This window comes from Camelus ferus, chromosome 25, assembly GCF_009834535.1.
Source record: "Camelus ferus isolate YT-003-E chromosome 25, BCGSAC_Cfer_1.0, whole genome shotgun sequence".
NCBI classification, from domain to species: domain Eukaryota; kingdom Metazoa; phylum Chordata; class Mammalia; order Artiodactyla; family Camelidae; genus Camelus; species Camelus ferus.
Window position 1 is genome coordinate 38,979,791 of NC_045720.1, and position 11,472 is coordinate 38,991,262.

Here is an 11,472-nt window from a genome sequence, read left to right on the forward strand (position 1 = left end):
GGTGTTCCCTGGATGGGGGAAGTCCGCTAATTACCTCCCCTGTCCATAGGGAGGCACTAGATGCTACGTGAGTTTCCAGCCCAACCCCCGCCTTTCCCCGGCTGCCCGCACTGGGAGGGACTCGGGGAAGACTCTCGAAGGGCTTCTAGGAGATCCCGAGTGCTGCAGACATAAGACGGAACCTCCCCACACTCAGAATCCCGGAACACGTCTGACTGTGTGGGTGAGGTTTAGGGCCGCACTCCACGCAGCTTCGTGGTGTCACAGTTGTTCCCTGGCAGGGGGAAGTCCGCTAATTACCACCCTTGTCCATGGGGAGGCACTAGATGCTACCTGCTTTTCCATCCCAACCCCGGCCGTTCCCCGGCTGCCCGCACTGGGAGGGACTCGGGGAAGACTCTCGAAAGGCTCCTAGGAGATCCCTGTTGCTGCAGACAAAAGACGGAACCTCCCCACACTCAGAATTCCGGAACAAGGCTGACTGTGTGGCTGAGGTTTAGGGCCGCCCTCCACACAGCTTCCTGGTATCAAAGGTGTTCCCTGGTAGGGGGAAGACCGCTAATTACCTCCACTGTCCATGGGGAGGCACTAGATGCTACCTGAGTTTCCAGCCCAACCCCCGCCTTTCCCCGGCTGCCCGCAGTTGGAGGGATTCGGGGAAGACACTCGAAGGGCTCCTAGGAGATCCCGGGTGCTGCAGACAGAAGACGGAACCTCCCCACACTCAGAATTCTGGAACACGGCTGACTGTGGGGGAGGATTCGGGGCCGCCCTCCACGCAGCTTCCTGGTGTCATAGGTGTTCCCTGGCAGGGGGAAGTCCGCTAATTACCTCCCTTGTCCATGGGGAGGCACAAGATGCTACCTGATTATCGAGCCCAACCCCCGCCTTTCCCCGGCAGACCGCACAGGGAGGGAATGGGGGAAGACACTCGAAAGGCTCCTAGGAGAACCCGGGTGATGCAGACAGAAGACGGAACCTCCCCACACTCAGAATTCCGGAACACGTGTGACTGTGTGGGTGAGGTTTAGGGCCGCACTCCACGCAGCTTCCTGGTGTCACAGTTGTTCCCTGGCAGGGGGAAGTCCGCTAATTACCTCCCTTGTCCATGGGGAGGCACTAGATGCTACCTGCTTTTCCAGCCCAACCCCCGCCGTTCCCCGGCTGCCCGCACTGGGAGGGACTCGGGGAAGGCTCTCGAAAGGCTCCTAGGAGATCCCGGTTGCTGCAGACAGAAGACGGAACCTCCCCACACTCAGAATCCCGGAACACGTCTGACTCTGTGGGAGAGGTTCGGGGCCGCTCTCCACGCAGCTGCCTGGGGTCACAGGTGTTCCCTGGCAGGGGGAAGTCCGCTAATTACCTCCCTTGTCCATGGGGAGGAACAAGATGCTACCTGCTTTTCCAGCCCAACCTCCGCCATTCCCCGGCAGCCCGCACAGGGAGGGACTGTGGGAAGACACTCGAAGGGCTCCAAGGTGAACCCGGGTGCTGCAGACATAAGACGGAACCTCCCCACACTCAGAATTCCGGAACACGGATGACTGTGTGGGGGAGGTTCGGGGCCGCCCTCCACGCAGCTGCCTTGTGTCACAGGTGTTTCCTGGCAGGTGGAAGTCCGCTAATTACCTCCCCTGTCCATAGGGAGGCACTAGACGCTACCTGCGTTTCCAGCACAACCCCATCCTTTCCCCGGGAGCCCGCACTGGGACGGACTGGGGGAACACACTCGAAGGGCTCCTAGGAGATCCCGGGTGCTGCAGACAGAAGACGGAACCTCCACACACTCAGAATTCCGGAACACGGCTGACTGTGTGGGGGAGGTTATGGGCCGACCTCCACGCAGCTGCCTGGTGTCACAGGTGTTCCCTGGCAGGGGGAAGTCCGCTAATTACCTCCCCTGTCCATAGGGAGGCACTAGATGCTACCTGCGTTTCCAGCCCAACCCCCGCCTTTCCCCGGCTGCCCGCAATGGGAGGGACTCGGGGAAGACTCTCGAAGGGCTTCTAGGAGATCCCGGGTGCTGCAGACAGAAGACGGAACCTCCCCACACTCAGAATCCCGGAACACGTCTGACTGTGTGGGTGAGGTTTAGGGCCGCACTCCACGCAGCTTCCTGGTGTCACAGTTGTTCCCTGGCAGGGGGAAGTCCGCTAATTACCTCCCTTGTCCATGGGGAGGCACTAGATGCTACCTGCTTTTCCAGCCCAACCCCCGCCGTTCCCCGGCTGCCCGCACTGGGAGGGACTCGGGGAAGGCTCTCGAAAGGCTCCTAGGAGATCCCGGTTGCTGCAGACAGAAGACGGAACCTCCCCACACTCAGAATCCCGGAACACGTCTGACTCTGTGGGAGAGGTTCGGGGCCGCTCTCCACGCAGCTGCCTGGGGTCACAGGTGTTCCCTGGCAGGGGGAAGTCCGCTAATTACCTCCCTTGTCCATGGGGAGGAACAAGATGCTACCTGCTTTTCCAGCCCAACCTCCGCCATTCCCCGGCAGCCCGCACAGGGAGGGACTGTGGGAAGACACTCGAAGGGCTCCAAGGTGAACCCGGGTGCTGCAGACATAAGACGGAACCTCCCCACACTCAGAATTCCGGAACACGGATGACTGTGTGGGGGAGGTTCGGGGCCGCCCTCCACGCAGCTGCCTTGTGTCACAGGTGTTTCCTGGCAGGTGGAATTCCGCTAAATACCTCCCCTGTCCATGGGGAGGCACTAGATGCTACCTGCGTTTCCAGCACAACCCCATCCTTTCCCCGGCAGCCCGCATAGGGACGGACAGGGTGAAGAGACTCGAAGGGCTCCTAGGAGATCCCGGGTGCTGCAGACAGAAGACGGAACCTCCCCACACTCAGAATTCCGGAACACGGCTGACTGTGTGGGGGAGGTTCTGGGCCGACCTCCACGCAGCTGCCTGGTGTCACAGGTTTTCCCTGGCAGGGGGAAGTCCGCTAATTACCTCCCCTGTCCATAGGGAGGCACTAGATGCTACCTGCGTTTCCAGCCCAACCCCCGCCTTTCCCCGGCTGCCCGCAATGGGAGGGACTCGGGGAAGGCTCTCGAAGGGCTTCTAGGAGATCCCGGGTTCTGCAGACAGAAGACGGAACCTCCCCACACTCAGAATCCCGGAACACGTCTGACTGTGTGGGTGAGGTTTAGGGCCGCACTCCACGCAGCTTCCTGGTGTCACAGTTGTTCCCTGGCAGGGGGAAGTCCGCTAAATACCACCCTTGTCCATGGGGAGGCACTAGATGCTACCTGCTTTTCCAGCCCATCCCCCGCCGTTCCCCGGCTGCCCGCACTGGGAGGGACTCGGGGAAGACTCTCGAAGGGCTCCTAGGAGATCCCGGGTGCTGCAGACAGAAGACGGAACCTCCCCACACTCAGAATTCCGGAACACGGCTGACTGTGTGGGGGAGGTTCTGGGCCGCCCTCCACGCAGCTGCATGGTGTCACAGGTGTTCCCTGGCAGGGGGAAGTCCGCTAATTACCTCCCCTGTCCATAGTGAGGCACTAGACGCTACCTGCGTTTCCAGCCCCACCCCCACCTTTCCCCGGCTGCCCGCACTGGGAGGGACTCGGGGAAGACTCTCGAAGGCTCCTAGGAGATCCCGGGTGCTGCAGACAGAAGACGGAACCTCCCCACACTCAGAATCCCGGAACACGTCTGACTGTGTGGGTGAGGTTTAGGGCCGCACTCCACGCAGCTTCCTGGTGTCACAGTTGTTCCCTGGCAGGGGGAAGTCCGCTAATTACCACCCTTGTCCATGTGGAGGAACAAGATGCTACCTGCTTTTCCAGCCCAACCTCTGCCATTCCCCGGCAGCCCGCACATGGAGGGACTGGGGGAAGACACTCGAAGTTTCCAAGGTGAACCCGGGTGCTGCAGACATAAGACGGAACCTCCCCACACTCAGAATTCCGGAACACGGATGACTGTGTGGGGGAGGTTTGGGGCCGCACTCCACGCAGCTTCCTGGTGTCACAGTTGTTCCCTGGCAGGGGGTAGTCCGCTAATTACCTCCCTTGTCCAAGGGGAGGCACTAGATGCTACCTGCTTTTCCAGCCCAACCCCCGCCGTTCCCCGGCTGCCCGCACTGGGAGGGACTCGGGGAAGACTCTCGAAAGGCTCCTAGGAAATCCCGGGTGCTGCAGACATAAGACGGAACCTCCCCACACTCAGAATCCCGGAACACGTCTGACTGTGTGGGAGAGGTTCGGGGCCGCCCTCCACGCAGCTGCCTGTTGTCACAGGTGTTCCCTTGCAGGGGGAAGTCCGCTAATTACCTCCCTTGTCAATGGGGAGGAACAAGATGCTACCTGCTTTTCCAGCCCAACCTCCGCCATTCCCCGGAAGCCCGCACAGGGAGGGACTGGGGGAAGACACTCGAAGGGCTCCAAGGTGAACCCGGGTGCTGCAGACAGAAGACGGAACCTCCCCACACTCAGAATTCCGGAACACGGCTGACTGTGTGGGGGAGGTTCTGGGCCGACCTCCACGCAGCTGCCTGGTGTCACAGGTGTTCCCTGGCAGGGGGAAGTCCGCTAATACCTCCCCTGTCCATAGGGAGGCACTAGATGCTACCTGCGTTTCCAGCCCAACCCCCGCCTTTCCCCAGCTGCCCGCAATGGGAGGGACTCGGGGAAGACTCTCGAAGGGCTTCTAGGAGATCCCGGGTACTGCAGACAGAAGACGGAAATTCCCCACACTCAGAATCCGGAACACGGCTGACTGTGTGGGGGAGGTTCGGGGCCGACCTCCACGCAGCTGCCTGGTGTCACAGGTGTTCCCTGGCAGGGGGAAGTCCGCTAATTACCTCCCCTGTCCATGGGGAGGCACTAGATGCTACCTGCGTTTCTAGTCCAACCCCCGCCTTTCCCTGGCTGCCCGCACTGGGAGGGACTCGGGGAAGACTCTCGAAAGGCTCCTAGGAGATCCCGGGTGCTGCAGACAAAAGACGGAACCTCCCCACACCCAGAATTCCGGAACACGGGTGACTGTGTGGGTGAGGTTTAGGGCCGCCCTCCACAAAGCTTCCTGGTGTCACAGGTGTTCCTTGGTAGGGGGAAGACCGCTAATTACCTCCCCTGTCCATGGGGAGGCACTAGATGCTACCTGAGTTTCCAACCAAACCCCCGCCTTTCCCTGGCAGCCCGCAGTGGGAGGGATTCGGGGAAGACACTCGAAGGGCTCCTAGGAGATCCCGGGTGCTGCAGACAGAAGACGAAACCTCCCCACACTCAGAATTCCGGAACACGGATGACTGTGTTGGGGAGGTTCGGGGCCGCCTTCCACGCAGCTGCCTTGTGTCACAGGTGTTTCCTGGCAGGTGGAAGTCCGCTAATTACCTCCCCTGTCCATGGGGAGGCACTAGATGCTACCTGCGTTTCCAGCACAACCCCATCCTTTCCCCGGCAGCCCGCACTGGGACGGACTGGGGGAAGACACTCGAAGGGCTCCTAGGAGATCCCGGGTGCTGCAGACAGAAGACGAAACCTCCCCACACTCAGAATCCCGGAACACGTCTGACTGTGTGGGTGAGGTTTTGGGCCGCACTCCACGCAGCTTCCTGGTGTCACAGTTGTTCCCTGGCAGGGGGAAGTCCGCTAAATACCTCCCCTGTCCATGGGGAGGCACTAGATGCTACTTGAGTTTCCAGCCCAACCCCCGCATTTCCCCGGAAGCCCGCAGTGGGAGGGATTCGGGGAAAACACTCGAAGGGCTCCAAGGAGATCCCGGGTGCTGCAGACAGAAGACGAAACCTCCCCACACTCAGAATTCCGGAACACGTCTGACTGTGTGGGTGAGGTTTAGGGCCGCACTCCACGCAGCTTCCTGGTGTCACAGTTGTTCCCTGGCAGGGGGTAGTCCGCTAATTACCTCCCTTGTCCAAGGGGAGGCACTAGATGCTACCTGCTTTTCCAGCCCAACCCCCGCCGTTCCTCGGCTGCCCGCACTGGGAGGGACTCGGGGAAGACTCTCGAAAGGCTCCTAGGAAATCCCGGGTGCTGCAGACATAAGACGGAACCTCCCCACACTCAGAATCCCGGAACACGTCTGACTGTGTGGGAGAGGTTCCGGGCCGCCCTCCACGCAGCTGCCTGTTGTCACAGGTGTTCCCTTGCAGGGTGAAGTCCGCTAATTACCTCCCTTGTCAATGGGGAGGAACAAGATGCTACCTGCTTTTCCAGCCCAACCTCCGCCATTCCCCGGAAGCCCGCACAGGGAGGGACTGGGGGAAGACACTCGAAGGGCTCCAAGGTGAACCCGGGTGCTGCAGACAGAAGACGGAACCTCCCCACACTCAGAATTCCGGAACACGGCTGACTGTGTGGGGGAGGTTCTGGGCCGACCTCCACGCAGCTGCCTGGTGTCACAGGTGTTCCCTGGCAGGGGGAAGTCCGCTAATACCTCCCCTGTCCATAGGGAGGCACTAGATGCTACCTGCGTTTCCAGCCCAACCCCCGCCTTTCCCCAGCTGCCCGCAATGGGAGGGACTCGGGGAAGACTCTCGAAGGGCTTCTAGGAGATCCCGGGTGCTGCAGACAGAAGACGGAAATTCCCCACACTCAGAATCCGGAACACGGCTGACTGTGTGGGGGAGGTTCGGGGCCGACCTCCACGCAGCTGCCTGGTGTCACAGGTGTTCCCTGGCAGGGGGAAGTCCGCTAATTACCTCCCCTGTCCATGGGGAGGCACTAGATGCTACCTGCGTTTCTAGTCCAACCCCCGCCTTTCCCTGGCTGCCCGCACTGGGAGGGACTCGGGGAAGACTCTCGAAAGGCTCCTAGGAGATCCCGGGTGCTGCAGACAAAAGACGGAACCTCCCCACACCCAGAATTCCGGAACACGTGTGACTGTGTGGGTGAGGTTTAGGGCCGCCCTCCACAAAGCTTCCTGGTGTCACAGGTGTTCCTTGGTAGGGGGAAGACCGCTAATTACCTCCCCTGTCCATGGGGAGGCACTAGATGCTACCTGAGTTTCCAACCAAACCCCCGCCTTTCCCTGGCAGCCCGCAGTGGGAGGGATTCGGGGAAGACACTCGAAGGGCTCCTAGGAGATCCCGGGTGCTGCAGACAGAAGACGAAACCTCCCCACACTCAGAATTCCGGAACACGGATGACTGTGTGGGGGAGGTTCGGGGCCGCCTTCCACGCAGCTGCCTTGTGTCACAGGTGTTTCCTGGCAGGTGGAAGTCCGCTAATTACCTCCCCTGTCCATGGGGAGGCACTAGATGCTACCTGCGTTTCCAGCACAACCCCATCCTTTCCCCGGCAGCCCGCACTGGGACGGACTGGGGGAAGACACTCGAAGGGCTCCTAGGAGATCCCGGGTGCTGCAGACAGAAGACGAAACCTCCCCACACTCAGAATCCCGGAACACGTCTGACTGTGTGGGTGAGGTTTTGGGCCGCACTCCACGCAGCTTCCTGGTGTCACAGTTGTTCCCTGGCAGGGGGAAGTCCGCTAAATACCTCCCCTGTCCATGGGGAGGCACTAGATGCTACTTGAGTTTCCAGCCCAACCCCCGCATTTCCCCGGAAGCCCGCAGTGGGAGGGATTAGGGGAAAACACTCGAAGGGCTCCAAGGAGATCCCGGGTGCTGCAGACAGAAGACGAAACCTCCCCACACTCAGAATTCCGGAACACGGATGACTGTGTGGGAGAGGTTCGGGGCCGCCCTCCACGCAGCTGCGTGGTGTCACAGGAGTTCCCTGGCAGGGTGAAGTCCGCTAATTACCTCCCCTGTCCATGGGGATGCACTAGATGCTACCTGCGTTTCCAGCCCAACCCCCGCCTTTCCCTGGCTGCCCGCACTGGGAGGGACTCGGGGAAGACTCTCCAAGGGCTCGTAGGAGATCCCGGGTGCTGCAGACCTAAGACGGAACCTCCCCACACTCAGAATTCCGGAACACGGATGACTGTGTTGGGGAGGTTCGGGGCCGCCCTCCACGCAGCTGCCTTGTGTCACAGGTGTTCCCTGGCAGGTGGAAGTCCGCTAATTACATCCCCTGTCCATGGGGATGCACTAGATGCTACCTGCGTTTCCAGCCCAACCCCCGCATTTCCCTGGCTGCCCGCACTGGGAGGGACTCGGGGAAGACTCTCGAAGGGCTCCTAGGAGTTCCCGGGTGCTGCAGAGAGAAGACGGAACCTCCCCACACTCAGAATCCCGGAACACGTCTGACTGTGTGGGAGAGTTTCGGGGCCGCACTCCACGCAGCTGCCTGGTGTCACAGGTGTTCCCTCGCAGGGGGAAGTCCGCTAATTACCTCCCTTGTCCATGTGGTGGCACAAGAAGCTACCTGCTTTTCCAGCCCAACCTCCGCCATTCCCCAGCAGCCCGCACAGGGAGGGACTGGGGGAAGACACTCGAAGGGCTCCTAGGTGAACCCGGGTGCTGCAGACAGAAGACGGAACCTCCCCACACTCAGAATTCCGGAACACGGCTGACTGTGTGGGGGAGGTTCGGGGCCGCCGTCAACGAGGCTGCCTTGTGTCACTGGTGTTCCCTGGCAGGTGGAAGTCCTCTAATTACCTCCCCTTTCCATGGGGAGGCACTAGATGCTACCTGAGTTTCCAGCACAACCCCCTCCTTTCCCCGGCAGCCCGCACTGGGATGGACTGGGGGAAGACACTCGAATGGCTCCTAGGAGATCCCGGGTGCTGCATGTAGAAGACGGAACCTCCCCAAAGTCAGAATTCCGGAACACGGCTGACTGTGTGGTGGAGGTTGGGGGCCGCCCTCCACGCAGCTGCCTGTTGTCACAGGTGTTCCCTGGCAGGGGGAAGTCCGCTAATTACCTCCCATGTCCATGGGGACTGGCACTAGATGCTACCTGCGTTTCCAGCACAACCCCCCTTTCCCCGGCAGCCCGCACAGGGAGGGACTCTGGGAAGACACTCGAAGGGTCCTAGGAGATCCGGGTGCTGCAGACAGAAGACGGAACCTCCCCCACACTCAGAATTCCGGAACACGGACTGACTGTGTGGGGAGGTTAGGGGCCGAACTCCACGCAGCTGCCTGGTGTCACAGGTGTTTCCCTGGCAGGGGAATTCCGCTAATTAACTCCCGTGTCCATGGGGAAGCACTAGATGTACCTGATTTTCCAGGCCAACCACCGTCTTTCCCAGCAGCCCGCACAGGGAGGGACTTGGGGAAGACACTCGAAGGGCTCCTAGGAGAACCAGGGTGCTGCAGACAGAGGACGGAACCTCCCCACACTCAGAATTCCGGAACACTGGTGACTGTGTGGGGTGAGGTTCGGGCCGCCCTCCACACAGCTTCCTGGTGTCACAGGTGTTCCCTGGTAGGGGGAAGACCGCTAATTACCTCCCCTGTCCATGGGGAGGCACTAGATGCTACCTGAGTTTCCAGCCCAACCCCCGCCTTCCCCGGCAGCCCGCAGTGGAGGGATTCGGGGAAGACACTCGAAGGGCTCCTAGGAGATCCCGGGTGCTGCAGACAGAAGACGGAACCTCCCCACAATCAGAATTCCGGAACACGGCTGACTGTGTGGGGGAGGTTCGGGGCCGCCCTCCACGCAGCTGCCTGTTGTCACAGGTGTTCCCTGGCAGGGGGAAGTCCGCTAATTACCTCCCTTGTCCATGGGGAGGCAGAAGATGCTACCTGCATTTCCAGCCCAACCCCCGCCTTTCCCCGGCAGCCCGCAAAGGCAGGGACTGGGGGAAGACAGTCGAAAGGCTCCTAGGAGAACCCGGGTGCTGCAGACAGAAGACGGAACCTCCCCACACTCAGAATTCCGGAACACGTGTGACTGTGTGGGTGAGGTTTAGAGCCGCACTCCACGCAGCTTCCTGGTGTCACAGGTGTTCCCTGGCAGGGGGAAGTCCGCTAATTACCTCCCCTGTCCATGGGGAGGCACTGGATGCTACCTGCTTTTCCAGCCCAACCCCCGCCGTTCCCAGGCAGCCCGCATAGGGAGGGACTTGGGGAAGACACTCGAAAGGGCTCCTAGGAGAACCCTGGTGCTGCAGACAGAAGACGGAACCTCCCCACAATCAGAATTCCGGAAACACGGCTGACTGTGTGGGGGAGGTTCGGGGGCTGCCCTCCACGCAGCTGCCTGGTGTCACAGGTGTTCCCTGGCAGGGAGGAAGTCCGCTAATTACCTTCCCCTGTCCATGGGGAGGCACTAGATGCTACCTGCGTTTCCAGCCCAACCCCCGCCTTTCCCTAGGCAGCCCGCACAGGAATGGACTGGGGGAAGACACTCGAAAGGCTCCTAGGAGATCCCGGGTGCTGCAGACAGAAGACGGAACCTCCCCACACTCAGAATTCCGGAACACGGCTGACTGTGTCGGGGAGGTTCGGGGCCGCCCTCCACGCAGCTGCCTGGTTTCACAGGTGTTCCCTGGCAGGGGAAGTCCGCTAATTACCTCCCCCGTCCACGGGGATGCACTAGATGCTACCTGCGTTTCCAGCCCAACCCCCACCTTTCCCTGGCTGCCCGCAATGGGAGGGACTCGGGGAAGAATCTCGAAGGGCTCCGAGGAGATCCCGGGTGCTGCAGACCTATGACGGAACCTCCCCACACTCAGAATTCCGGAACACGGTTGACTGTGTGGGGGAGGTTCGGGGCCGCCATCCACGCAGCTGCCTGGTGTCACAGGTGTTCCCTGGCAAGGGGAAGTCCGCTAATTACCTCCCCTGTCCATGGGGAGGCACAAGATGCTACCTCCTTTTCCAGCCCAACCCCCTCTTTCCACGGCAGCCCGCAGTGAGGGACTGTGGAAGACACTCGAAGGGCTCCTAGGTGAACCCGGGTGCTGCACATAAGACGGAACCTCCCCACACTCAGAATTCCGGAACACGGGCTCTGCTGTGTGGGGGAGGTTCGGGGCCGCCCTCCACGCAGCTGCCTGTGTCAAAGGTGTTCCCGGCAGGGGGAAATCCGCTAATTACCTCCCCTGTCCATGGGAGGCACTAGATGCTACCTGAGTTTCCAGCCCAACCCCCGACCATTCCCCGGCAGCCCGCAAGTGTGAGGGAATTCTGGGAAGACACTCGAAGGGCTCCTAGGAGATCCCGGTGTGCTGCAGACAGAAGACGGAACCTCCCCACACTCAGAATTCCGGAACACCGGCTGACTGTGTGGGGGAGGTTCGGCGCAGCCCTCCACGCCAGCTGCCTGGTGTCACAGGTGTCCCTGGCAGGGTGAAGTCCGCTAATTACCTCCCCTGTCCATGGGGAGGCACTAGATGCTACCTGAGTTTCCAGCCCAACCCCGCCGTTCCCCGGCAGCCCGCAGTGTGAGGGATTCGGGAAGACACTCGAAGGGCTCCTAGGAGATCCCGGGTGCTGCAGACAGAAGACGAACTCCCCCACACTCAGAATTCCGGAACACGGCCTGACTGTGTGGGGGAGGACGTGGGCCGCCCTCCACGCAGCGCTGGGTCACAGGTGTTCCCTGGCAGGGGGAAGTCCGCTAATTACCCCCTGTCCATGGG